The sequence below is a fragment of the Lepisosteus oculatus genome, chromosome 14 (assembly GCF_040954835.1).
Source record: "Lepisosteus oculatus isolate fLepOcu1 chromosome 14, fLepOcu1.hap2, whole genome shotgun sequence".
NCBI lineage: Eukaryota > Metazoa > Chordata > Actinopteri > Semionotiformes > Lepisosteidae > Lepisosteus > Lepisosteus oculatus.
This window is the reverse complement of record NC_090709.1, coordinates 11,686,280-11,713,603: the sequence shown is the minus strand read 5'-3', so window position 1 is coordinate 11,713,603 and position 27,324 is coordinate 11,686,280. Positions and strand designations below refer to the sequence as shown.

Sequence of the window (27,324 nt, the reverse complement as noted above, 5' to 3'; positions counted from 1 at the left end):
ATCATCAGTAGTGCTGTTTTTCTATGCATAGTTTAATCAAGAGCACTTAAAAGATGCAAAAAGCTTTCAAATAAAACAGAATTGAAAGACAGTCGAGTAAGGAGATAGAAAAAAAGCACTCCCCCGTCTGGGAATTAACCACCGTCGCACGTGTGACTGGATACAAAAATAATAGATTTATTTGTGCCCAGTCTCTTGAAGCTTCAATGCGATTATTTTTCCTTCCTTATTTCTTCATTCCCATTAATTTACTCTGTAGTAGAGGAAACGCGAAAGTGGGGAACTGGAGACATTCTTCGTGAGTGGTGGATTGTGATCAGTGAGCATCTGGACAAGTCTGTTCCATTACCTTTGCCATCGGGGATGTAGCTCAGTGGTAGAGCGCATGCTTCGCATGCATGAGGTCCCTGGTTCAATCCCTGGCATCTCCAGGTGCTTTGTATTACATTACTTACATCGCAATCTTCTGTTGAGTGAGAACTCTTTGCTTGTGTTGCGAGTGTGCAGGCACACTCGACTTGCTGCAGAGTTGCGCTGCTGTTTTAAATGTACCTCATTTAGTTCTGTTAAACCTTAAATTATTTGAAGTAATAATTTAGTTCAAATTCAGGAAATCCAGAGATTGCTTCACACTTGTCGTGGCTGTTGCAGAAAACACCTGTTGAATCTCGCCCGGGATTTCCTGAGAGATTATTCAGCGAGCGAATCCTCCTTCTGAACTCCGCACTAAACTGAAAGCTTCACGAGCTCCTCACTGCGTGTCCTGTACTGCTCTCGTGTAGATGTGAAGCACAGCCATAAACACACTTTGAACTTTTTCCGTTTAAGGAAAATGCAAAAGAGCATGACAAGTATTGATCGTATGAAATATCCATGGCACAACTCGAGAAAGTACTGAAGGACTACACATCGACTTTTGATGATTACAAGAGATTCAAGAAACACAATCGTCCGCACCTGGGTTTGGATCCTGAACGCCAGAGTTAAAAGAACATAAGCCACGTTTATGACCTATAAACTCTCTTAATTGTCTTATAGTTTATGAAATAAAACAATTTCTTAATAATCACGTACTGTTGATAGACGATTTATTGATTTTTTACAAAATCACAATTACAAACTTTTTCGGTTAAACTGTTATTCACATACTCTAACATAAATAAACGTTAGTGTCTTCCGGTGTGTGAGCCAATTTCTCCCAAAAATATTCGTTAGTCTGTCGGGAGGCTGTGCAGGGTGTTAAGAAATAGAATTTCTAAAAGACAGGCTCCCTAAGCTTAACATCAAGGCAGAAAAAATGCTGTTTTCTCTACGGAAATGCTCTTTAAATTTCAGCACTGTTGCAACTCCCTTTATAAAGGGTGTGCACACGTATACAACCAAGGCATTGAAAGTTTTTTTTTTAATAATTGTTCCAAAAAATGTTCCATTTGTTTTCTTTTTAATGTTGTTGATTAAAAGATTTTATTAAATGTGAAAAAAATCTGAATGTGAAAAAAGGTCAAAATGCTATTGAAAAAAATCAGTAATGTGAGGAAAGATGGATTGTAGGAGCCACTTAACTACCCATGTCATGCTGTATTTCTCACTCATTCTACTGGGCGTGGTGCCGTCGCTTCTGGATAAAGTCTGTCAGTGGTCATTCCAGACGGGTCAGGTATGACTGCTCTTCGGCACAAGAGACACGTGACTTGCCACGATCCCGCCAGTGTCGGTTTTTTTTTCAGAGCCCGGATAGCTCAGTCGGTAGAGCATCAGACTCTTAATCTGAGGGCCCAGGGTTCAAGTCCCTGTTCGGGCGGCTGTGCCGTTCTTAAGTCTATTGTGAATGTCATTCTTAGTAGTCTTTTATTTTTCACTCTTCTAGCTGTACTGTGGTTATTTTAAATGTCCATTACTTGTATTTACAGTAGTGTATTTAGTGTTTCATTTCACAAACCGAAAATGTTCAAGTAGATCTTGTCACTCTACTCCACGTAATCATCTAAATTAAATCACAGTAGAGTACAGAACACGCAGCGAGGAGCTCACACAGTGAGTACTCTTGAATACGACAAGAGGAAAGGCACACTGCATATCTGCAGAACATCACGTCCGAGTTTACAGAGACAGCAGAGGTTGGAAGCAAAGTAGTTTTTTATTACTCGCTCGCTGAACGATCTCTCAAGAAACCTCGGTGGAGATTTAACGGGTGTCTAATAATCACGTTCAAAAAGGTGACGATAAGTTTTTTTTTAACTAGGTAGCCTTAATGGCAACACGGTGTGAGTAGATCTTAAAGCAGCAGCAGACAGAGTACCCGTAATGGCACCGCAGTGCTTTGAGTTCGGCTTTTCTTATTTCTTCTGCAGAACCAGTGGTTTCGGAATATACTGATGCGCATAAGAAGCGCTTTTGGGTTCTGATAATTTTTATTGAGCGCTACTCTAAACTTTACATTTGCTCGGGCTAGTTTTCCCCATGAAAAAAAGACATACAGTATCCCTAATTACATAATTTCACTTTTTTCTTATCAACGAGTAGAAAGAAATAAAATATATACTTCATTATAAGTACTGTATCTGGGAACAGTGTGTAGATGACAGGTTTGTGACTTTCTCATGAGCACGGTATATGAATCCTTCAGATTAAAGGCACTGTGAGCATTTGAATAAAATTAACGATAGTCTGTCCCAGCTCACCGCGATGGTATAGTGGACCGTACTTTGTGCTGTGACCGCAATACCCGCGCTTTGAATCCGGGTGACAGCAGCCCAAGACAAGAGAGCTTCCTTCGTCTATGTTATTTCAGTGAAGGGGGGGCATACGTGTACAGCGAACGATCATCGATGTTAGTTACTTTGTATGTGCTTCAGCGTTTTCTTTTATATACCAAAAAAAAGTTCAAGCCGTTCTAGTCGCTGTACTCCTCGTAGATAAGACGAAATCACAATACAGTACAGGACATGCAGTGAGGAGCTCACGCAACGAATAGTCTTGAACATGCCAAGCGTAAAGGCACACTGCACATCTGCGAAACATCACATCCTAGTTTAGTTACAGTGAGATTATAGACTGGAAGCTAGGAAGTCTCAGATCACTTTTTTATTAAAAGTTCAAGCAAACACAAATACCTTTGTAAGAGACATTTCAGAATCCCAGTCAAATCCAGTACGATTGCTGGATCCCTCGAATTCGGCAATATCACAGATCTGCATTCCACGATTAGAATACTTTAGGTGCGTTGTGTAAGACATACCGCCCAGAGCATTTCTAAGACAGGAAATACATTTTCGTTACGAAATGAGATATACTGTACGTAGAGTGAAATGGTCTGGTACGAGTCCTAAGTTTGAATAGTTCAAAAAAGATGAAAAGGGTTAATTACAGACTCTTTTGAAATATAAGAACATTAAAGCTGCGCGGACCTTATCTTCATTTACCTAGTTTAATCGTTTTCAGAAAGTATAATTATATTATTTTATGTACTCCTGACGATTCTACTGATGTTATAAGTGCTCTTGTTTATATTGAATCTATTTTGTTGTTCAAATAAAAAGTAAAAAAAAACTTTCCAGATGCGGCTGCTGTAAAAATAAAATGATATCAAAGGCGTTGTACGTAGAGTTCTGAAGCCTGTTCCACAGAAGAACTAGCTGAGATGAAAAGTTCGATATTCTACTGACAGGGCTATTATCGTCAACTCAGTTTCTTTCTGAAACAACATTTTTCAAGAAAAACTTACACAAAAATTTCACAATTTGAAATAAAATGCTTGCTTAAAAGTGCAGATTATTTTTTACCCAAAAACTGGGTAAAACCGGCCCGTTGGAGTCTCTGTGGTACCATTGGTCAGTGCAGGCAGGTCGGTACTAAAATGATAGTAAGGTGTTGGTTCAAGCACATCTAGGCACGCCTTTCTCACTGTTCCATCGTGAACATCATCTGGAGAAAAAGTGGCATGTACTGTTTAGTACATTATTGACCTTAATAATTAATAATTTGAGGGAATACAAATGCTTTGCATGTATCGAATTACAGCACGTAACAACTGACTACCTGAGTCGATATCACCGGGCAATTTCCAATAACGACCAACATCAGAAACTTCAAGAAAAATAAGATTCCATATCTTGGAATGTAGGGCGGTAGAATTCATTTATAATCCTGTTGCATCTTGAGCTAAACTCAAGAGGGCACAAGCCCTAGAACCCGAATCCGTTACAATAACAAAAGGACAGACATTGAAATATGGGCTATTTCGAAGTAGCAAATGTGAGATATAAAGTCGGAATTCTGAGTTACTAAATCGCAATTCTGAGATACCATAGCGGTTTTTTTTTTTTTACTCCCTGGCGGAAACGGGCTTCCATAGAAATCCGGGTTGTGAATAACAACTGTCACTACACACGATTGAGTTCTTGAGGCTGGCACCTAAGACCACTCAGCCATCCTGACAAGCAGTGGAGGATGCCCGTTACTTTGTCAAAGGATTATTAACTACTTTTCTTTTCTTATTATTACAGAGATTTCTACATTGCAAGACAATTGACGATTTAGATAAAGGTATATCGTGGTACGCAAACCAGGCACGGAGGGGGTTTGAACCCGCGCTCTTCGGTTTACGAAACCGATGCCTTACCACTTGGCCACCGCACAGACAGTTTAGTTTTTTTTCCCATCAAGGCTAATACATTTTGAAAAAAAAAAATCTGTGCGCAAATTGCAATGGCAGGAGAAGTAAAGAATATAGTTCTTCTGTGGAGCTGGCTTCAGACTCTGCTTATAGCGCCCGTCAAATAAAATAGATATTTTATTTTTACAGGAAGACACATTCCGAAATGTATCTCTGCAGTTTTAGAAAAGTTTTGAATGGTATATTTTATACAACGCACAAACCGTATTCTAATTGCAGACTGCAGATCTGTGCAGCAATCCTACTACATTTCACTGTGATTCTGAAATACTTCTAGCAAACATATTCAGGTTTCCTTGAACTTTAATAAAAAACTACTTCGCTTTCAATCTCTGGTGTTACTGTAAAGTCGGACGTGATGTTCCGCAGATGTGCAGTGTGCCTTGTCTTATTCAAGTTTACTGGATTTGTGAAACGAAAATACAAACTGGACAGTTTCAGACACATGAAGACTCATAAATGTCACTACAAATGACAAATTTGTAGTGTAAATCCGCCGGGCTGATTTACGTGTCTGACCATCTCTCTCCTCCCTCTTCGGCAGTGAGCACTATTTTTTCATTTTCTTCCCTTCCCAGTGGGCACTGATTCGTCGAATATACGTATATTTACGGCGAAATTACGTCTATACGTATATATACGTCGCCTCGACGTATAATCAACGTCGAATTGCAACCGTAAAATCGACGACATGAATAAACGCATATATAACGTCGAAAACACGTCTAACACAGTGCCTGAGGCTTTTTACTGTATGTATCGTGTGTGCCACAACTAGGAGTATACGGCACAGTGCACGAAGTAAATTATTTTGGCAGTAATTAATTTACACGTGTATAATAAATATAGTAAATATAATACATTAATTACTGCCAAAATAATTTACTTCGTGCACTGTGCAGAGTGCCGTATACTCCTAGTTGCGGCACACACGATACATACAGTAAAAAGCCTCAGGCACTGTGTTAGACGTGTTTTCGACGTTATATATGCGTTTATTCATGTCGTCGATTTTACGGTTGCAATTCGACGTTGATTATACGTCGAGGCGACGTATATATACGTATAGACGTAATTTCGCCGTAAATATACGTATATTCGACGAATCAATGCCCACAGCTTGGCATACAAGGGTTTTGCTGAGGGGGTCTTGCCACCTGCCTGAAAAAAAACAGTAAAATGTTTGAGTGCCTATAGAGTTTCTATTTTTATTTTCTTGACAAAAGTTTATACCATTTCCTGGACACCCCGTCCCCCATCAGTGCGCGGTGCCCGGGGAAAAATCTGTAGGGGGGCGTCTGAAATTCTGAGAGGGGAGTGATATTTCGGTTGAAACGGAGCTGTACGGTGCAGCTACCCAAATGGAATCTCGCAGCTATGCCATTGATTAGTGCTTCATGATAGAAGATAACGACTAGCAATCTGGTATTTGCGATGAAGTTCAGTTTCACATTTTTCGTCACTCTCACGGTTTGTATTGCCTGGAGCGAAAAGTACCATAAGCGTTCATTTTTGCAGCTACATGGACGTTCTGAATCGTTAAGAAAAAAATGTTGTAAAACCAACAGAAAGCACAGACTGCTATAACTAGTCCTAGTTATATAACGATTTTAAGTATAATGATAAACTACTGCAAGGAATCGGTCCACCTGAGCAAACAGGATCGTAATGTTGACACTCAATAAGGACACTGATATGTGCAGTTCCTGGACGGATAGCCCTCCTGCCCATCAAACAGACTGAGTGACTGTTCGTGTCATTTAGTGTTGTCTGACCATTGACAAAGTACAACTATTTTTTAGGGCGCAAATTAAGTTAGGTAAATCTTTTTGCCCAAAACTGAAGGGGCGACATTCCCCCCTCCCCCCGTGTTGCCAGGCCTGTCCCCATCCTATTCCATAATGTCATTATATATAATACCATACAACAGTGACCGATCCTTACTAACTGCATGCGTTAAAATTGCACATAGCTCATAGCAGGGGGCACATAGCCGCGATGTATTATCAATGTATTATCAATGTTAAATTTCAACCATAATATCAACAACATTAATAACCGCATACGTTGAGAAAATATCGAACCCAGCATTTTTTCCGGTTATATACCACAATGCATTGCTAGTATTCGTTGGTCACCATTTTGGACACGATTTTCAAACGTAGAAGTATATCTGCAAATATCTCAGCAATCCTCTTTTGACGAGTAAGTATGAACAATAATAATACTATCTGAATACATACAGATCTTTCTTAATATTATTTTGATTAAAATAGTACGTGAATAAGCAAAAAATGGCACATAAAATAGTGTGAATGGGGAAGATGACACAAAATCGTTTTGCCGTTTCTCTTATTCTTATTCTATGTTGTCCTTTCAAACTTTGGGTACTCTTTAATTAGGACAGACTTTATTGCTCAACTGCTATGATGCAAGCCAAATTTTATACATTTATTTCAGCTTTGAGCTTAGTAAACCGTTCATTTTTTAGATTATACTAAAGAAGATATTAATCATCATTTATTTGGGAAGTAATATTATATAATTTTCTCCTAGCTGCGGTGCTGAAGTCCCACCCTACATCAACAGAAAAAGAAATAAAGGAGCACGCAATGTGTTACTTGAAGAATGCATATGCAAGGCAGGGGGCCAGGAGATCTGGACTCTGGAAATAATAGGTTTTTGGTTCTAACTGTTAGGACAATTAGACAGGGTTTGCAAATAGTGGACAAAAATCGTCTTAACTTCCATTGTAATATTTTTTTTCTTGGAAATATAGAAGTTGTACATTTTAAAATGTATATTTGAATCAAAATGTGGTTTTGAGTTAGTGTGTTAATGTAATTAGTTTTGTGTTTGTCATTACTATACTGTATATTGCCATGTTACCAGAATTTGTAGCTGAAGTTTAAGACTAGTTGTGTTTTTTATGATTATTGCCCATATGTTGATTGTTGATTGATTGTATACAATGTATAATTTGAAATACGTATGTTTCAGGTGTGAATGTGTATTTTCAGAATAAATTTCTAAACCTAATCATTGGCTTGGTTTACTTGTTTCTACACCTATAAAATCTATCTTTGATGTATAATAGACCTCTACCCATATACGTATAATAGACGTCTAAAGTTATCCGTATAATAGACGTCTAAAGTTATACGTATAATAGACGTCTAAAGTTATACGTATAATAGACCTCTAACCATATACGTATAATAGTCCTCTAAAGTTATCCGGAACTCCAACCATATATGTATAATAGTCCTCTAAATTTATCCGTATAATAGAACTCCAACCATTTATGTATAATGAACGTCTAAACATAGACGTATAATTGACGTATAACTTTAGACGTATATTAGAATTTCATTCTAGACGAATTGTAGACCACATTTAGACGTCTAAGGTATGCGTTTAATAGACGTATATTATACGTCTTTTGCCCACTGGGTTGTAGTTTCCTCGCTCTTTTACTGTCCCTTTCTCCCACGGAGAGACGGAAAACATGCCGAAATCGTTTTCACCCTGTGTTTGTGCAACGTCAGTGTGTGAAGGGAAAGTAATCTATGTGGCTCCAGTGGCGCAATCGGTCAGCGCACGGTACTTATACAGCAGTGCACAGTGGAGTCATGCTGAGGTTGTGCGTTCGAGCCTCACCTGGAGCAGTGTAGCCTGTCTTTAGCTACCGAAAGCAACCGTCCACTTTAGATACTGTTACTTATAGGTCGTCCTTAACACCTTATCTAACGGGATTGTAGCCTGTTAGGTGTTTGCTGGAGATCCAGTCTAAATTAACATCAAAGGAACAGGTAAAGGTTTATTCCACGTCACACCCGAAGAAGGGTCCACGTTGTGTTTCCTTCTCCTTTCAGCATGGAATAAACCTATACTTTTTCCTTTGCAGGTCACTACTTAAATTCCCATCAGCTGTGGACCCCCAGCTGATCTCTACACAGACAGATGAGAGATATCTCATCTTCTTAGATGAGAGGTCTACTGGGACTAAGGGAGCACGATGGTGTACCGAAGACTTGAAAAAGCTCTCGCATTAGATTCTGTTTTTGTTGTTTCCCAGATTTGTTTTTAATGTTCTTTTTGTTTTGAAGTTGTTCCTTTAAGTATTTTTTTATTTTATTTTCTGTAGTCGTTAGACTACTACAGTGATTTACCTAGGTTCCCGGAAGGCTTCTCGCATCGTGGTTGTTGTGTTTTTGGGTTACAAGTATTTTTTTTCTATTGATAGGACCCCACGCATTACTGTGGGACTAGTTAACTTAAGTTCTTACATTGTACCTGAAATTACCACATAAACTACTACTCTGTTTTTCTTTTTTTTAAATAAAGGCACAAATGATGTTTTTTTTTCTTGCAGCTGATTGGCAATGACCCTACAACGGGTCATTGCAACGAACGTGGCTGCTGAAATTTGTCAGCAGCTCCATACTAAACCTGTTCTCAATTGCAACAAACCTAAAATAACATATGCTGCCCATTAGATGTTACCGATGTAGGAGACTAACTTAAACCACCTCTTCACAGGGTTTATGTAGTTCAGTAGAGGAACAGTCGATCGCATTTGAACTGTTCTGAATGTAGTGGAAATAATATAGTCACAAAGTAACGAACATACGCACCACTCGCTTGAAATATTTACTGTAGCTAAAATTGTTTTCTAGACACCACAACTATTCACAATGAATTTGATGAATACATGTCTTTATTAATAAAAGTGTAATTTATTAATAATTAAGATTAATGTATATCTTTATTAGTAGCTGTATTACCGGTAATGCATGTACAGTCCTTAATATGGGATAGTGAACTTTCAGGTATCCTGGGGAGGTAAGAAAACTGAAATGAAGGAAATACATATTTAAAGGGGGTGTAAGTCTTAAATGTGTTCTGTTACATCTGGGTGTTAACTGAATAGATTGTATTACTTATTGTGATTTGACACATGTCTGTCTCAGGAGACAGCAGAAAAATTGGGGAATTTGCAGGTACAGAAAATAACTTGAACTGAACAGGCAAATGTAAGGTTATGTTAAAGAAAAATAAACTTTGTCACCTTTTTAAACATGATTATTTAAGACAGTTTATCGGAACCGTATCTCTCCTCGATTCTGTGGCTGTGGTCCAACAGTAACGGTGGTGAAACAAGCAGAATGTGCGGAAAGAATTGGAGACGTAACGGGAGACTCATCCAGTCGATAGAAGGGTTGTGTACGCTGAGAAGTGTAGTTTAAAAGCTTAACGAGCCAGGGAGGAGCCAAACCTGCAATCTTCTGAGCCAAAGTCAAACACATTATCCATTGCACCACTGGCTCTGATACCCTAAAGCCACCACTGTGAGCTTTGTGCTGATATTAGTAATACTGTAGCACTCCGGTGTTCACAACAGCCCCCCACCACCAGGAACTCAAACCCAGGCCTCCTGCATCACTCAACAGGGACCTAGCCTGTTGAGCTAAAGAGCAATCTCCCTTCAGTCCTGCGGCTGTGGCCCTGCTATTACAGGGAAGGGCAGTGACATCACCGCTCTGGTAAGCCGGCTCTTACACACTCAATGGTGGCCGTATGCGTTACACTCTCCCCCGCTTAACTCACCAACCTCAGCAAAGGGCTATCCCATCCCACTGCTGACACCAATGTAACGCTCCAGGGTTCACATGGGCATCCTCGCCACTGCCACATCAGGTCAGTCCCCCACCGTCAGGGACTCAAACCCAGACCTCTGGCATCACTCAACAGGAACCCAGCCTGTTGAACTAAAGGGAGACCGTCCTTAAGCTCAAGCGGCTGGGTCCCTGTTGAGCTATGGTGGCGGTCGCAGGTTTGAGTCCCCGACGGTGGGGGGCTGACTTAAGTGGCAATGGCAAGGGTGCCCACCTGAACCCCCAACCATTACAATACTATACATCGCTCCAGTCCAAATTTTCTCAATTAGATTCACGTGTTTTCTACTTGTATTTAGCTACTAGGTCTTTCGTTTGGTCTGTTTTAAAAATAGCATCTCAAACGATTTTATGTGTCATGCTGAAATTCACACACGGGGGATGTCACATGAAAGACAATCACAGATAAGATGTTGCATTTAAAAAGAAATCCAGAGTGGCAGTAGAAAACAAAGCCTTATACACGAGATACAAGTGCTCTACCACTGAACTAAACTGATAGGCACTTTTGCCTGCAGCTCTTTAATTGAGTTAGGGAGAGTGAAGGGTCTACACAGTGTACAATTTAAAGGTTGAAGCAAGACAATCTGACGCGAGGAGAATTCACAAAACGAGCCTCTGCTTTAGCGTTTACTGAGCATTCAATGAACGTTTAAGTGAAAGACAAATTCACTATTTTCCCCTTTTGTTTAAAGAACACTTTTATCACGTTCTGCACTCCCGGTGTTTAACGGTGTTCTTTTCTACACTCCTGATTTGAGGATCCCCAGCTAAAATATTTTTTAAATACAACAAAATTCCAATATATTGAATAGTATTTATGTTTATATTTATATTCACTCGTGCCAAAAGCTTGTGTTCTCTGCATATATCAGGATGTGGAAAGAGGCCCAATCACATCTGGAGTAGATAGTATTTAGGTCAAAGCTAATTGAAAGTGCATCTCTGGGTGTGTTTGAATTACCTACGTGTTTGACTGAAGGACAAGCTCACGGTGCCATAAAAATTGACACTCGTCATCTTTTCTTCTACATTCACAGGTTTTACGCTAAAGACAAAAACATTTTTTTTGTCGTTTTCATGCCAGCTGGCACTAATTATTCTGCACTGACAGGGAAGATTAGTATTTTATCTATCACAATATGTGTGGAATTTGTTTTTAAAAAAGTTGTTCCAGAAATGAACACTTCCATTAAAGTTAAGGCAGACACCTGTTGCTGTCCACAACGACCAACTCTGCATGGCAAGAGAGGAAGAAAAGCACTGTGGTGATTTGAACCCAGAAACTTATTTACTAGACATGCACGTTAACCAGCTAAGCCACAGCACCAACAGAATGCTATCCTTTTACAGCCTCTTAGACACACCGCTCTGAGATACCTGCGTTCTGTGTGCGCTGAGCCTGCTCGCTGAGCAAGTGATGAGAAATGGCTTTTATCTGGTAATTTCAAGTTCAAGGAGCTCAATATGCTTTTTATGTTTGACATCTTCAAGGAAAATGGTGAAATCGCAGGTGGAAGAGGAAAATGATCCTTGAGTAGAGGAAAGACGACCATCTTGAGCACTAACTCATGTCAGGAGACTAACTTCTGGGATGAGGTGGTGGAGTGGTAAGGTGATGGACTACTAATCCATTGTGCTCTGCACATGTGGGTGTGAATCCCATCCTTGTGAAGTTCAGCGGTTGACAAATGTGCCTTTTTAAACTGGGTGTGCTTTTGTTTCGTCTTTCGCTCCTGTACTACAGCAGTAATATTTCTAGATGTGCATGAACATGGTATAGTAGGCTGACGGCAGGAACACGTGGCCCACAAGCAGTGACAGTATCAGAGGTGTCTGCAGTGTGTTGGTTTGTGAGCACTAATAAAATAACTTGCCGTGGAAGCACGTGTGCCTGCATTAATACAGCTCCATTGAGCAGAAAAAGCAACACAAACACCGACTTGTCAACAGGAAGTTTCCGTAGCTGAAAACACAGCCATTGTGCTCCAGGTGAAGCTTGTGTCGCAGGATGTGGGTCATTGAGGCAGTCACGGGCTGGGATTGATTGGGTTATGTTGATTTGTGTTACAGGGTGTGGGTCATTGAGGCAGTAACAGGCTGTGATTGATTAGGTTATGTTGATTTCCAGGATGGTGTCAATGTTGCCTCTCACTCAAGGGGGTGACTGCAGTTGTCCCAATTAATACAGGAACAGTCAGTAAAAACAGTCAAACCCAAGTCGTTCAGGGAGCAATTAGGTATCGAGACTTGGAGGTGTGAGGAGTCGCTGAGCCAGTTTTAGCCAGACCAAGGGGTGAACTGATAAGGTTCCATGACACCTAGCTCAGCACTCCCACACCCCTCAAACAACACAAGCTTCCTCCTGGAAAAATACTGGGCAGACCTGATTTTGACAGGGACAGTGGAAACCCCCCTGAAAGGGATTGGCTAAGGAGAGGGATAAAAAGACCTGAGACAGAACAGAGGGGGCTCCCGATTCCCACTGGACCCTGGAGACGACACAGGCAGCACAAGGGAAGCTGCAGAGTGCAAGACCCCGGAGGAACTCTGCAGAGACTTCTAATACCTGGAGGCAAGGATCTACTGGTTCAGTAACTGACGACAACGAGAGACATTGGCATTGGAACAGAGGTACTGTACAGAGACTTTTAACACCTGAAGGTGAGGAACAAGGAAACTGGCACAGTTAGCCAGTTCAAACTGAGAGGAATGTAATATAGTCACAGAGGATTTCTATTGTTACCTGAACAGAGACTGGGGAAATAGGACTGGGCGATACCCCTCTCCTCAAAGTGGGCCATCAGAGACTACAGGTACTAAGTAGAGACGATCGAAAACCTCTCTTATGTATTTTACAGGAAAGACTGCTGCCCCTCTGTATTCATTTTGACCCTGGGAAGGACCTTTTGCTGCTGTGAATTCTGTTTTCGTTGTGTTTTTGGGTGACAGTGAATGTGAATGTAGTTGGAAAATAAAAAGGGCACTTATACAATACAAATGCTTGTCGCTGGTCTGTGTGTGCATTGGTGATTCTGGGAGACAAACAGAGCCTGTGGTAATGTAGAGGGGCCCTAGCACCCTGTTTGTATTGCTAGGTGGTGTAGATGTACACGAAGCAGGAACATCCCTCGCCCTTGGGTTCACCTTACTGTGACACCTTCTTCATCTATGTTTTTTGAGTGCACTGCAAATGATCTTAGTATCGAAATGCCGTCCCACATAACCGATCCAAACAAGCTGCTTTACAGAGGAGCACTGCCGGAGCTTATCGTTGGCAAACTGAAGAGCAGGCCGACCTCTTCTGTGACTCTTGAACACTAAATCTCAAGGTTGTGAATTCAAGCTCCACGCTGGCGGGAAATTCCATAGGTAATGATCACATTTTCTTGCATGCTAATCAAAAGAAATATTAAGAAACTTTTCCCGATACCAGTTTTTTAGAAAAGTAAAGGCACACGGCACATGTGTGCCACATCACGTCCGAGTTTAGTGACAACTACCTCAGAGATTGTAAGCTGGGTAGTTTCAGATTAGATCACTTTTTTTATCAAAGGTTCAAGCAAACCCGAATACTTTTGCAAGTGACATTTCAGAATCCTAGTCAAATCCAGTACGATTGCTGGATCCTTCGAATTCGACTGAACTATAGCACAGATCTGCAGTCCACCATTAGAATACTGTGGGTGTGTTGTATAAGCCATACCGCCCAAAATAGTTCTAAAACAGGAGAAGCATCCTCGTTTAGGAATGTGGTATAAAGTGAAATGGTCTGGGAAGAGTCCTACGTTTGAACAGTTCAAAATAGACGTAAAGGGGTATTTACGGACTCTTTCGAAATGTAAGAACAAGCTGTGCGGACCTTATCTTTATTAACGTCGTGTAAACGTTTTTCATAGAGTGTAATTGTATTATAGCATGTGCCCCTGACGATTTTCTTGATACGTTATATGTGCTCTTGTTTGTATTGTATGTAGTTTTGTTGTTCAAATAAAACGTAAAAGACACAACTTTCCGGATGCGGCTGCTGTAAAAATAAAATGACATCAAGGGCACACAGAGGTCTGAAGCCTGTTTCATTTAAGAACTATATCCAGAGGTGTTAAAGAAGTCGAGATCTCACTACGAGAATGGCAGCATCTCAAAAAAAGCAGGTGCAGTTCGTTACACAGTCGTAATGCCACTAAGTCGGGCCAGAAGAGCGAAAGCCACCTGGCTTTCTCTGAGCAAGTAATGTGACAAAGAGACACAGTACAGTGGTAACCGACCCTCTTCCAACTGACTTCAAAAGGGAGGGAGCTGCTTTTTGGCAGTCTCTCGAGAAACTAAGCAAAGTGTTTAAAGATACTTTGTCAGCTTGACATCAAGGCAGAAAACAAAAACTTTCTTGCGTCCACTCAAACCAAATGCGGTTTGCCACCTTTTGCGTTATGCAGGGAATGACGTCTGCCGAGATCACTTTTGAGTCAATGCAAATCGTAGTGTGCCCTCCATTATAATGTTGGTTGTGCTGGCGTGCTGCTTCTGTCTGTGAAACTTTATGCAATCAAGGCATTTAATGTTTTTTTTTAATAATTGAAAAAAATGTACTATTTCTTTTCTTAAATATTGATGGTTTAAAAACGTATTTAATGTGAAACGGTCATTGTGACTGTAAAACGGTCAAAATGTTAGTGAAGAAATCAGTCATGTGAGGAAAGGTGAATTGTGGGAGCCTCTTGACTCCCTGTGTCGTGCTGTGTTTCTCTCTCTTTCTACTTGGAGTGGTGCCGTCGCTTCTGGATAAAGTCTGTCGTGGGTCATTCCGGACAAGTCAGGTATGACTGTGCTTCACCACAAGAAGAGACCCCTCACTTGCGAGGATCCCAACAGTATATTTCCCCTTTCAGAGCCCATGGGAGTGAATTTCATACACAATTAAAAAAGCCTAATTTTATTTAGAGGCTTCAGACACTTTTTTAATTAAAAAAGTGACCTGAAAAGCTTTAGCTTTCAGGTTTGCTCGAACCTGTAATAATAAAGTGGTCTCAAACTTTCATTGTCTGATGTAGCTGTCTCTAAAGTTGGCCATGATGTTTTGGAGATGCTGAGATATTGAGAAGAACTCAACTACATGGTGAGAAGTCTGAGTTCAGCACCAGCAGATGGTGAAAAACTCTTAGCTGACCCCAACCTAATTTGAACGCGCAACTTTCTGATTTAGAATCAACTACACTACCACTGTGCCACACCCTATAGTCTTCTTTAGCTCCCCAAAGGAGAAAAATCAGTGTCCCAAAAAAAGTGCTTCCCGAAATGTGTTTAACAGAAAGGAAAATGTAGACAGGCTTCCATTTCTGCATTAAGAACTGTTTGTGCTGTCCTGTAATTGAGGAAATATACCACCTAAATCAGCAAAGAGTTCTACGTTTGAATAGTTCTAAATAGATGTAAATGGATATTTACAGACTCTTTCGAAATGTAGGAACATGAAAGCTGTGTGGACCTTGTTTTTATTTACTTTGTTTAACCTTTTTTTCCATAAAGTCTGATTGTATTATTTATGTGCCCCTCACGAGTCTATTAATACGTTATATGTGCTCTTGTTTATATTGAATCTATTTTGTTGTTCAAATAAAAAGTAAAACAAAAACAAATTCCGGATGGGTGCTGCTATAGAAATAAAACAACATCAAGGGTGCTGTACGCAGAGGTCTGTAGCCTGCTCCACAGAAGAACTTTATCCAAAGGTGTTTAAGAATTCGAGATCTCACCATGAGAGGGGAAGCATCTCAGAAAAAGCAGGTGCAGTCGGTTCCATAGTCATAACGCCACTGTCGGACAAGAGCAAAAGCCACCCGGCTTCCTCCGAGCAAGTAATGAGACAAAGAGACAGGACACAGTGGTTAGTGTGGCTGAGGGGTCTAAAGTGCTGGATTAAGGCTCCAGTCTTGTTGGAGGTGTGTGTTTGAATCCCACTGCTGCTAAGAGTTTTTGTGTTACAACCACCAAGTGGAGCAATGTGTTAAAAGCTACTTTATCAGCTTAACATCAAAGCAGGGAGAAAAAAGTGTTTCTTCTTCTCAACACAAATTCTTTTTTCCACCTTCAGCAGGGAAGTTTGTCTACCAAGATCACTTTTGAGTCAGTGCAAATCACAGTGCGCCCTCAATTTTAATGTTGGTTGTGCTCCTTTTATCTGTGAAACGTTAATGTTCTGCATTTTCAAGTCGAGTCATCCTCAGGGGTAGAGCTGATTAAGTCTTTCCGCATAGCGCTCCATCAGAAATAACTTGTCTAAGTTCAAAAGAGATTGTGGGTTTCACTTCAAGCAATCACAAAGCATACCTGGTTGGTTACAAAGCTGAACGTTTTTCCATTTTCTGCTAGAGTATCCACTGGCTTGCCTTTATCAGCTGTCTTGGAAAGATAAGCTGTGCTTCGTCTCAGGAAAAATCATCAGTAATTTTATTCTGTGCGTATGGCCGTTATTTAAAGTATATAAAAATCACGAGTTCATAGATTTATCCAAATATCAACGGCACCTTGTAAACCTGTCATAAGAATTCCTTCAATCCAATAGTTTCACTCCAGGGAAAAGGCAGGGAAACATAGCGAATTCTTATTTAAATACAACATCTGTATTGGATTGCATGTAAGCAGGCACCACTCAGAATTCCTAATATGATTTTGAATTCAGTTTTGCAGTGCTTTAGTGCTTTACTACTTTCAGAGAGTCCTTTATTGACCTTGCTGAAGCAGAGAAGCGACATAATCACAATTGTGACCAGTTTTTCTGCTGTTTCTGGTTAATAATGATTATTATTTTGAATTTTGATTAGTATTTTTCGTAGCGTTCTTCCTCAGCTTTTAAGATATTTGGTGAGCAAGAACCACTGAGAACGAGTCTAAATAAATCAAGAACTTATATGGTACTGCTGTCCTGTGTACAACTGCTTCGTCCTAATTGAGCTTTTCAGTGTTGAAGAAGACGTTTCCAATTTCAATTGCTGGTTTCAGAGGATGTGCTACAAGATCACAGATTCATTTGAAAAGATTTGGATGGGATTCAAACCTGGCTCAATTGCATGAAGGCACCTATACTCAGCAACGAGAGGAAAGGAGAAGGGGCCAGAGGTAGTGTGGCTGAATGGTCTAATATGCTGGATTTTTAGGCTCCACTCTCTCAGGGGCGTGGGTTTAAATCAAACTACTGCCCAATGTTTTAAGACCTTACTTCCTGAGATTTGTAATATGGTCAGTAAAAGCACTTTATGTAAGTATCTTTTATGTCAGCGTTACAAGTCACTTACTGCTCCACAGGACCGGGTTCAATCCCTGGCATCTTCAGGTGTTTTATATTACTGTACTCACATCGCAATCTTCTGTTGAGTGAGAACTCTTTGCTCGTGTTCATAGAGAGCCAGGTTTACATTTTGAATCTCACCTGGGATTTCCTGAGAGATCATTCAGCGAGCGAGTCCTCCCTCTGGACTCCGCACTGAGCTGAAAGCTGCACGAATTCCTCACTGCGTGTCCTGTACTATTACAGGTGGTCCAGCGTAAATGTGCAGCACAGTGATATGAACACCTTGAACTTTTTCTGTATGTGAAGGAAAATGCAAAAGAGCATGTAAAGTATTGATCATATAAAATATCCATGGTACAACTCGAGAAAAAACTGAAGCACAAAACAACGACTTTTGATGATTACAAGAGATTCAAGAAACACAACCGTCCACAGATGGGTTCGGATCCTGAACGCATAAGTCAAAAGAACAAAAGCAAAGTAAACTCTCTTCATTGTCTTATAGTTTATATAATAAAACAATTTTTTTCTTTCTTTATAATTTCTTACTGTTGATAGACGATTTATTGAATTTTAACAGAATCACAACAACAAACATTTGGGGTTAAACTGTTATTCACATACTCTAACAAAGAGAAACGTTAGTGTCTTCCAGTGTGTGAGCCAATTTCTAAAAAAATTAAAAAATAAGTTATAGAAATTGAATTGTTCTACTTTTTAGGCTTGCATAGTCTTATTCATATTTCAGTTAAGCCTTTTCTTCCGTAGTAATTTCATTTGATATTAAAATTAGTCCTGATTTACAAGAATTTTGTAATAAGTTTCAGTTTAGGAAAATCGTGCCCAGAAGCTACCAAAACTGGTAATGTTCACATAATGTGTAATGCCAAAGCAGCAGTTGGGGTGGGAAACAAAAGGCATTTATTGGTATGAATCCTAAAACTTCATAGATGGCGTTCTAGGACTTCTCGCTTCAGATAAAGCTGTCAATACATCATAGATTTCTACTCAATCAATATCAGCAGTGTTATCACAACCGAACGCTAAATATAGATCCTGGCAATAATTCATGAGTTGTTTGTTAGAAAATTGTTTATGGTTTTTTAAAACATATTTTCAATCACCAGACAAAAAGTCGAAAGTTTCAATTTCATGCAACTGATGAAATCTCTCTTTGATGGAAGTTATAAGTACAGTACATCCAAAATACTGCGGAATCAATCAGATTTACATGTTTCTTGTGGATCCAGAAGATCATTTTGAGACTCATGCCTGTCTTTTCTTTTTTCGAGGACGAAGGAGTAGCAGCAGTAGTAGAAGTTATGGCAAGAACGTGTTTAGAGTTCAGCACTTCTCATTTCTAATGCAGAGCCATTGAAAAGCACCGCCAGTGATAAAAGAAATTGCAGAATTGGTCTGTTCATGGTGCCTACACGCTTTGAATTGCTGGCATTTTCTGCAAGCGTTCCTTTTTGAGGGTTCATGAAATTCCTCACATTTGAGCCAACACTAAAATATTTCATTCGGGGTCGCCTAATTCATAGTGCAAACCGAATCTACAGGGGAATGCTGTGGCACATGAAGCCGTTTGTTATTCTGTTGTGAGGTGTGAGGGGCGGAATGCAAATCGAGTTGGTGAATAGAAAATGAAACAGGAGTCACTTCTTGAGCTACGAATTCCAAAAAGTATGAAAACCTGTGCATTTTAACAGTGCAGAATACTCACAAATTGCACTGAGTTGCTTGCTTTCTTCTGCTGATTTTATATTTCAGTCATTCACTGTCAGCTAGCACTGGAACAATTCAAGAGAGGTAAAAATGGAAGCTGTCAGGAGTGGGATTTGAACCCACGCCTCCATTTGGAGACCAGAACACCCAAGCCAGCTGGAAAGACACATGTCCTTGAGTCTGGCACCTTAGACCACTTGGCCACCCTGACAAGTGAAAGCAAGTGGTGTGCTGAATGCACCAGTAGTTGACTAAACTGAGTTTCTTCCCTGAAATTATTTGCTTGCGAAGAGCCAAGTTGCCTTGAATGGATCTTGGAAATCAAATATACGGATGGATTGTTATTCGGTTGTGAGTTTTGAGGGGCGTATTATAAATTGAGTTGGTGAAAAGGCGCTTTTTGTTAGTCTGTCGGGAGGCTGCACAAGGTGTTTAGAGGGAGAACTTCTAAAAGGCAGGCTCTCTATGTTTAACATCAAGAAAGATTTTTTTTTCTCAATGGAAATGCTGTTTGGCGCTTTCAGCTTTACGTAGGGAACAACGTCTGCCGAGACCAATTTTGAGCCAGTGCAAATGTTAATGTGCCACCAAGTACATTTAATATTGGCTGTGGTAGCAAGCTGCTTTTGTTTGTGAAGCTTTTACTTCTTTAAGCTGAATCATCGGCAGGAGTAGCTTATTAAATCTTTGCTCATTGCGCTCCATCAGAAATACCTTGTCCATGTTCAAAAGAGATCAGGGGATTTACTTCATGCTTTCACATGGCATACCTTACACGAAAGATTTAAATGGGGAATTGATTGTGCTTCTTGATGTTGTTCCTGTGGTTGCCTTGGTTACAATGGTGAACGTTCTTCCACGTTCTGCTAGAGTATCCACTGGGTGGGCTTTATCAATTGGCTCGGATAGGTCATCAGTGCTCCGTCTCCAGAAAAATAATCAGCACTGTCTTTTCTCTGTGCGCATGACCGTCTTTTAAAACATATAAAATCACGAGTTCATTGATTTCTCCAAATAACAACAATACATTTTAACCCTTCAATCCAATAGTTTTACTCCAAGTAAAAAGCAGCGCAATATATAGAGAGATGACATTCAAAGATTTCAACGTTCTTATTGGATTGCCTGTATGCAGATATCGCTCAGAATTGCTAATATGATTTTAATTCAGTTTTTCTCTACTACTTTCAGAGTCTTTTATTGACCTTGCTGAAGCAGAGAAGTGACATAATCACAAATGCAACCAGTTCTGCAGCTGTTTCTGGTTAATAATGATTAATGCGAAAAAAAAACCCAGCTCCTTGCATTAAGAGTCCTCCCTCTGGATTCCTCTGAAAGCTGCGCGAATTACTCACTGCGTGTCCTGTACTGTGTAGCACAGTGACAAGAACGCCTTGAGTTTTTTTCCGTATGTGAAGGAAAATGCAAAAGAGCATGAAAAGTATTGATGGTATAAAATATCCATGGTACAACTCGAGAAAGAACTGAAGGACAAAACAATGACATTTGATGATTACAAGAGAAACACAACCGTCCGAACATGGGCTTGGATCCTGACCACTTGCGTTAAAAGACAAAGCAAAGGATATAACCTGTAAATGTCTTCATGTCTTACAGTTTATGAAATAAGACAATTTCTTACTTTCTTGATAATTTCTTACTATTGATAGATGCTTTTTTTAATTTTAACAGAATCACAATTACAAACAAATGGGGTTAAACTGTTAATCACATACTCTAACGAAGAGAAACGTTAGTGTCTTCCGGTGTGTGAGCCCATCTCTCAAAAAATAAAAAAATAAGTTCTATAAATTGAATTGTTCTATTTTTCAGGCTTGCATAGTCTTATTCATATTTCAGTTAAGCCTTTTCCTCTGTAGTAATTTCATTTGATATTAAAATTAGTCCTGATTTACAAGAATTTTGTAATAAGTTTCAGTTTAGGAAAATCGTGCCCAGAAGCTACCAAAACTGGTAATGTTCACATAATGTGTAATGCAAAAGCAGCAGTTGGGGTGGGAAACAAAAGGCATTTCTTGGTATGAATCCTTAAACTTCATAGATGGCGTTCTAGGACCTCGCTTCAGATAAAGCTGTCAATACATCATAGATTTCTACTCAATCAATATCAGCAGTGTTATCACTACCGAACGCTAAATATAGATCCTGGCAATAATTCATGAGTTGTTTGTTAGAAAATTGTTTATGGTTTTTTTTAAACATATTTTCAATACCAGACAAAAAGTCGAAAGTTTCAATTTCATGCAACTGATGAAATCTCTCTTCGATGGAAGTTATAAGTACAGTACATCCAAAATACTGCGGAATCAATCAAATGTACATGTTTCTTGTGGATCCAGAAGATCATTTTGAGACTCAAAACATGCCTGTCTTTTCTTTTTTCGAGGACGAAGGAGCAGCAGCAGTAGTAGAAGTTATGGCAAGAACGTGTTTAGAGTTCAGCACTTCTCATTTCTAATGCAGAGCCATCGAAAAGCACCACCAGTGATAAAAGAAATTGCAGAATTGGTCTGTTCATGGTGCCTACACGCATTGAATTGCTGGCATTTTCTGCAAGCGTTCCTTTTTGAGGGTTCATGAAATTCCTCACATTTGAGCCAACACTAAAATATTTCATTCGGGGTCGCCTAATTCATAGTGCAAACCGAATCTACAGGGGAATGCTGTGGCACATGAAGCCGTTTGTTATTCTGTTATTCTGTTATTCTGTGAGGTGTGAGGGGCGGAATGCAAATCGAGTTGGTGAATAGAAAATGAAACAGGAGTCACTTCTTGAGCTACGAATTCCAAAAAGTATGAAAACCTGTGCATTTTAACAGTGCAGAATACTCACAAATTGCACTGAGTTGCTTGCTTTCTTCTGCTGCTTTTATATTTCAGTCATTCACTGTCAGCTAGCACTGGAACAATTCAAGAGAGGTAAAAACGGAAGCTGTCAGGAGTGGGATTTGGACCCACGCCTCCATTTGGAGACCAGAACACCCAAGCCAGCTGGAAAGACACATGTCCTTGAGTCTGGCGCCTTAGACCACTCGGCCACCCTGACAAGCAAAAGCATGTGGTGTGCTGAATGCACCAGTAGTTGACTAAACTGAGTTTCTTCCCAGTTATCAGAAAGGTATCAGAAATACCTTGTCCATGTTCAAAAGAGATCAGGGGATTTACTTCATGCTTTCACATGGCATACCTTACACGAAAGATTTAAATGGGGAATTGATTGTGCTTCTTGATGTTGTGCCTGTGGTTGCCTTGGTTACAATGGTGAACGTTCTTCCACGTTCTGCTAGAGTATCCACTGGGTGGGCTTTATCAATTGGCTCGGATAGGTCATCAGTGCTCCGTCTCCAGAAAAATAATCAGCACTGTCTTTTTTCTGTGCGCATGACCGCCTTTTAAAACATATAAAATCACGAGTTCATTGATTTCTCCAAATAACAACAATACATTTTAACCCTTCAATCCAATAGTTTTACTCCAAGTGAAAAGCAGCGCAATATATAGAGAGATGATATTCAAAGACTTCAACGTTCTTGTTGGATTGCCTGTATGCAGATATCGCTCAGAATTGCTAATATGATTTTAATTCAGTTTTTCTCTACTACTTTCAGAGTCTTTTATTGACCTTGCTGAAGCAGAGAAGTGACATAATCACAAATGCGACCAGTTGTGCAGCTGTTTCTGGTTAATAATGATGAATGCGAAATAAAAAACAGCTCCTTGCACTAAGAGCAAGAGCAACCAACGCGCTCGCTTGTTGAGTTGGGTATTTTCCGAGCTACTCTTCCTTAGCTGTGTAGAGGTTTGATGGGTTTACTGAGACAATTATTCATTGTAGCAGTAATCATGAGGTGGTTCGCTGTGGTTTTTAGAAAATCAATCGTCAGAACAACTAACAACGCACACATACATGTTCAATACACGAGATACACTTATTAATATAAATTGTGCACCAAACATATACCAGTCTGCCTGGATACAAGCGGCAGACCTTACTGTGAGGATTATCAATATACAAGGAATATAATCTCGAAGAGATGCAAACACAAAGAGATACACAACAGAGAATATATGTCAATATACATCGTTCGGTTACCAAATCGCTAATCAGTGTTATTTCCCACTGTTACTCTAAACTCGGAAGTAAATGCAATACTCGTGAATTAAATTGATAACAACTTGTGTTGAGGTACAATTGAATTCTCGAGACGCAATGTAGGACATGGGGTTTACTTATCCACTGTGTATGGATTTGGAATTTCCCGGCACGAACACCAAACCAGCTGACAGGCTCTGTTGCAGCCTTGGTTCCAGTGGTTGTCCAATGGGCGTTGTCCCGGCATCCTCTGGCTACCGGCCAACCAGTAGAGGTGCAGCTCGGAGTTGGACGGGCGGAGGAATCTAACTGCGATGCGCAGGGCAGTCGTTGCTCCGAGGGGATCTACCAGCAGTCCGGCTGGCTAGTAGAAAGTATCTATGCACAGAGTGTGACCGCAAGTCCGCACAAGTCACTCTTTTGCCCGGGAAGAAGCTGGTTCGTTCCCGGACCAGCGCTGCTACTGAATAAGCTATTCAGGTTGTCGACGAAGGTCCAACTGTAGGCTGCCGTTGATCAAGCGGAGCATTCACGTTGGTAGAATTCTGAGTACGTACGGGATCCTCGGCCTCGCGCTTAGAACAAAGTCCAAGTCCCAGTGCAGACAACAGCAGTTATCATGTGATTGTCTCTGAGGATGCGCGAAAATGGCCAAGGAGAGCCCCGATCTGAGGTTGCGCTCCCTTTTTAACCAAGACACAGATGTGTGCTGATTGGTTGAGATTTTGGCGGGCATTGGAGACCCACGTGGTGTTACCACGCCCTGCCAATCCCTGATTGGTTGATCAAGGTGAGATATGAGTCACTTACTCTTGACACTTAGGAATGCAGTCCAGATGTCCATTCGGCACTCCCTAGACAGATAGGCACCAATGGATGACCATTGATCATGATAGCCAGGCTAAGCTAAGTGCATCCCCGTTTGGGAGCTGTCCCTTATCAAAAGGAAATATCTTAAATCAGCCTGCATGAATACTTTCTCTGTGGCTGCACCACAGAGATGGAGAGTGAGATGGGGCCTCATTTAGGAAAGCACAGCAACGCTTAATTCTGTCTTATTACCAAGTATTGCTGCTACAACTGCTTAAATTCAAACTAAACAGGACTATGGGAATGAGATTTGATTTCGAACTGGGATTTAAATAAATAGGACCACTGCACTACATTGTGCTTTATGTAAGACAAAAGGTGGGCTTCCTGTGTTTTCGATAACTCAGTTGTACGAGCGGAGGAATATAGTGGAAACAGCTGGGAACTCTTTGCTCTCTGGTTTGAATCTGGCTGGAAGAAAGGTGTTTTTTATGTTCTTTAATCAAAAAGTGAAAATGTATCTTTCACTTAGTTGTCTTATTTTCTAGGCTTGTAGACTCCTCACTCTTCCTAAAAGAAAGTGCTGCAGATAAAGATACAGTAGTTGTCAGAAGTTTAGTTCAGTGGTAGAGCACATACAGGCTGTATGTGGTTGTTTTCAATCGCCGGCGTCTCCACTCTGGATTTCTTCCTAAGCGCGATATCGTTCCTTACTTGTGTGTGAATTTCAGCGCGACACATAAACCCTTTGTCTGTTTTATAAAGATTATATTTTAAATCAGTTAAAACAAAAAAAGTACCAATTACATACATGTAGAAAACACATGTATCTAATTTGAAAATTTGGGCAATGTATTACTAGTAGTGGAGCTGAGCTCACAGAAGAGCAGTTGATATTGTTAAACCACGTATTATTTTTAAATGACGCTACTAAGCACTGGCACGGTGTTTGTGCAGTCCTACCCAAGCTTTCTATCGACTGGATGAGTCTCCTGTTCCATCTCCAATTCTTTCCGCACATTTCACCTGTTTCACCACCGTTATCATTAGACTATAGCCACTAATACGAGAATACTGTTCTGAAAGACTGTCTTAAATAATAAATTTTGAAAAGGTTAATGATAAGAGTTTTTTTCATTAAGGTAACCATACATTTGCCTGTATAGTACAACTTATTATCTGTATCCGCAAATCCCCAATATTAATGCTGTCTCCTGAGAAACAGAAGTGTAGAGTCAAATAATATTACAACAAATCTATTCAATTAACACCCCTATGTGACAGAACACATTTAAGACTTACACCCCTTTTAAATATGTATTTCCTTCATTTCAGTTCTCTCCCCGGGATACCTGAAAATTCATTATAGTATAATAAAGTCTGTGCATGCATTACCTGTAATACAGCTACTAATATAGATAACTTTAAACTTCATTATTAAGATATTACACTTTTATTAATAAAATATGTATTGATAAAATTCCTTGTGAATAATTGTAGTGTCTGGAAAGCAATTGTTCATTACTTAATGACGATATTATTTCCACTACATTCAGGACAGTTCCAATGTAATCTATTGTTCCACTTCGTCTGCTTAGTCTCCTACTTTAGTAACATCTAATGGGGAGCAGCTGTTATTTTAGGTTTGTTGCAATTGAGAACAGGTTTGCTACAGAGCTGCTGACAAATTTCAGCAGCCAGTTTGTTGCAACTGACCCGTTGTAGCTACCAATCAGAAAAAAAACCAAACGCAACAACTTCAAAAGAGAAAGAACATTAAAAACAAATCTGGGGAACAACATAAACACAGAATCTAATGCAGAACTTTATCAAGTCTTCAGTGCTCCTCTTGTCTCAGTAGACCTCTCTCATATATTTGTGTACAGGTCAACTGGAGGTACACAGCTGTAATTTAAGTAGGGAGCTGCATCACAGCATGCGTGGGCTGCAAATGGAAAAGTATAGGTTTATTCCATGCTGAAAATAGAAGTAAACACAACATTTCAGCTGTGGAGCCTTCTTTGATTGTGACTCGAAATAAATCTTTACTTGTTCGTTTGATGTTAATTTATCTCCATCAAATACCTAAGAGTATCTAAACTCGACAGTTGCTCTCAGTAGCTAAAGACACTGCTCCAGGTGAGGCTTGAACTCACAACCTTGGCATGACTCTGCTGTGCACTGCTGTATAAGTACCACGCACTGACCGATTGCACCACTGGAGCTGTGCAACTTGTGTTCTTCATACAGACTGACGCTGCAGAAACACGGGGTGAAAACGGTTTCGGTAGTGGATCCATCTATACATGGGGAACACTAAAATAGCAAGGAAAATACAAGAAAAGAAACTGAAAGAATTGTGCTAACAGCAAAGGGGAACTGAGGGAGGTGGTCAGACAAGTAAATCAGCCTGGCAGATTATTTGTATCGACAGTTTTTGAGTCAATCAGCAAACAGATTTCTCTTCATGTGCCTTAAACTGTGCAGTTTGTATCTTCGCTGTAGATAGGTTTCTTCAGAAGTCCGGTAAACTGACAATAATGGAGAACTAGCTGACGCACCCCGTCGTGAAGACCCTCTGTAAGGTGATTACACGTTTCAATTTCAAGTCGCCTCCTTTACACTCAATTGCAGCCCCGAAACTGAGAGAAAGCATGAGAAATGGCTTCAATTTCAAGTTGAAAGTGCAGTACAGGCTCGATGGCTTCACATCTCCAATCAATCAAATAAAATCGCAGTAAAGCGATCTAAATATGACTCTGAAGTACTGGGAAAGATGATTATTTTGAGCGTGCCTCCAAGGGTCTGCTACGAGGCTTAAGTTGGCTTCTTATTCGCCAGCTTCTTATGCGTGTTTTTCGTTCCACCTTAAATGGTGCTGCTGTGATGTTATGTCGCCTTTCGCCTGTAGATGGCTCTCTTCGATCAGTACTAATCCGGCTGGAATACTGTAGACATCTTCACTGAAAAGGAATATCCAAATAAATAGCGACTGTCCAAATTATATTTTTGTATGGAATAGATTTCAGAA

The 27,324-nt window shown here is 40.1% G+C and overlaps 1 protein-coding gene, 5 non-coding genes and 1 pseudogene across 6 annotated transcripts in view; 3 read left to right on the top strand and 4 right to left on the bottom strand.

Moving 5' to 3' along the window:
• LOC138242769 (zinc finger protein 271-like) overlaps positions 1-27,324 on the bottom strand; it is a 735,173-nt pseudogene that overhangs the window by 117,161 nt on the left and 590,688 nt on the right.
• LOC138242767 (zinc finger protein 17-like) overlaps positions 1-27,324 on the top strand; it is a 165,887-nt gene that overhangs the window by 62,548 nt on the left and 76,015 nt on the right. The window lies entirely within an intron of this gene.
• On the top strand, positions 360-431 carry trnaa-cgc (transfer RNA alanine (anticodon CGC)). Its single transcript has one exon. It is a non-coding gene; the product is annotated as a tRNA-Ala (tRNA).
• trnai-uau (transfer RNA isoleucine (anticodon UAU)) lies at positions 8,250-8,343 on the top strand. Its single transcript has 2 exons — positions 8,250-8,287; positions 8,308-8,343. It is a non-coding gene; the product is annotated as a tRNA-Ile (tRNA).
• Positions 19,468-19,580, bottom strand: trnal-caa (transfer RNA leucine (anticodon CAA)). Its single transcript has 2 exons — positions 19,543-19,580; positions 19,468-19,513 (listed from the first exon to the last, which is right to left on the bottom strand). It is a non-coding gene; the product is annotated as a tRNA-Leu (tRNA).
• On the bottom strand, positions 22,324-22,436 carry trnal-caa (transfer RNA leucine (anticodon CAA)). The gene is made up of 2 exons: positions 22,399-22,436; positions 22,324-22,369 (listed from the first exon to the last, which is right to left on the bottom strand). It is a non-coding gene; the product is annotated as a tRNA-Leu (tRNA).
• trnai-uau (transfer RNA isoleucine (anticodon UAU)) lies at positions 26,425-26,518 on the bottom strand. The gene is made up of 2 exons: positions 26,481-26,518; positions 26,425-26,460 (listed from the first exon to the last, which is right to left on the bottom strand). It is a non-coding gene; the product is annotated as a tRNA-Ile (tRNA).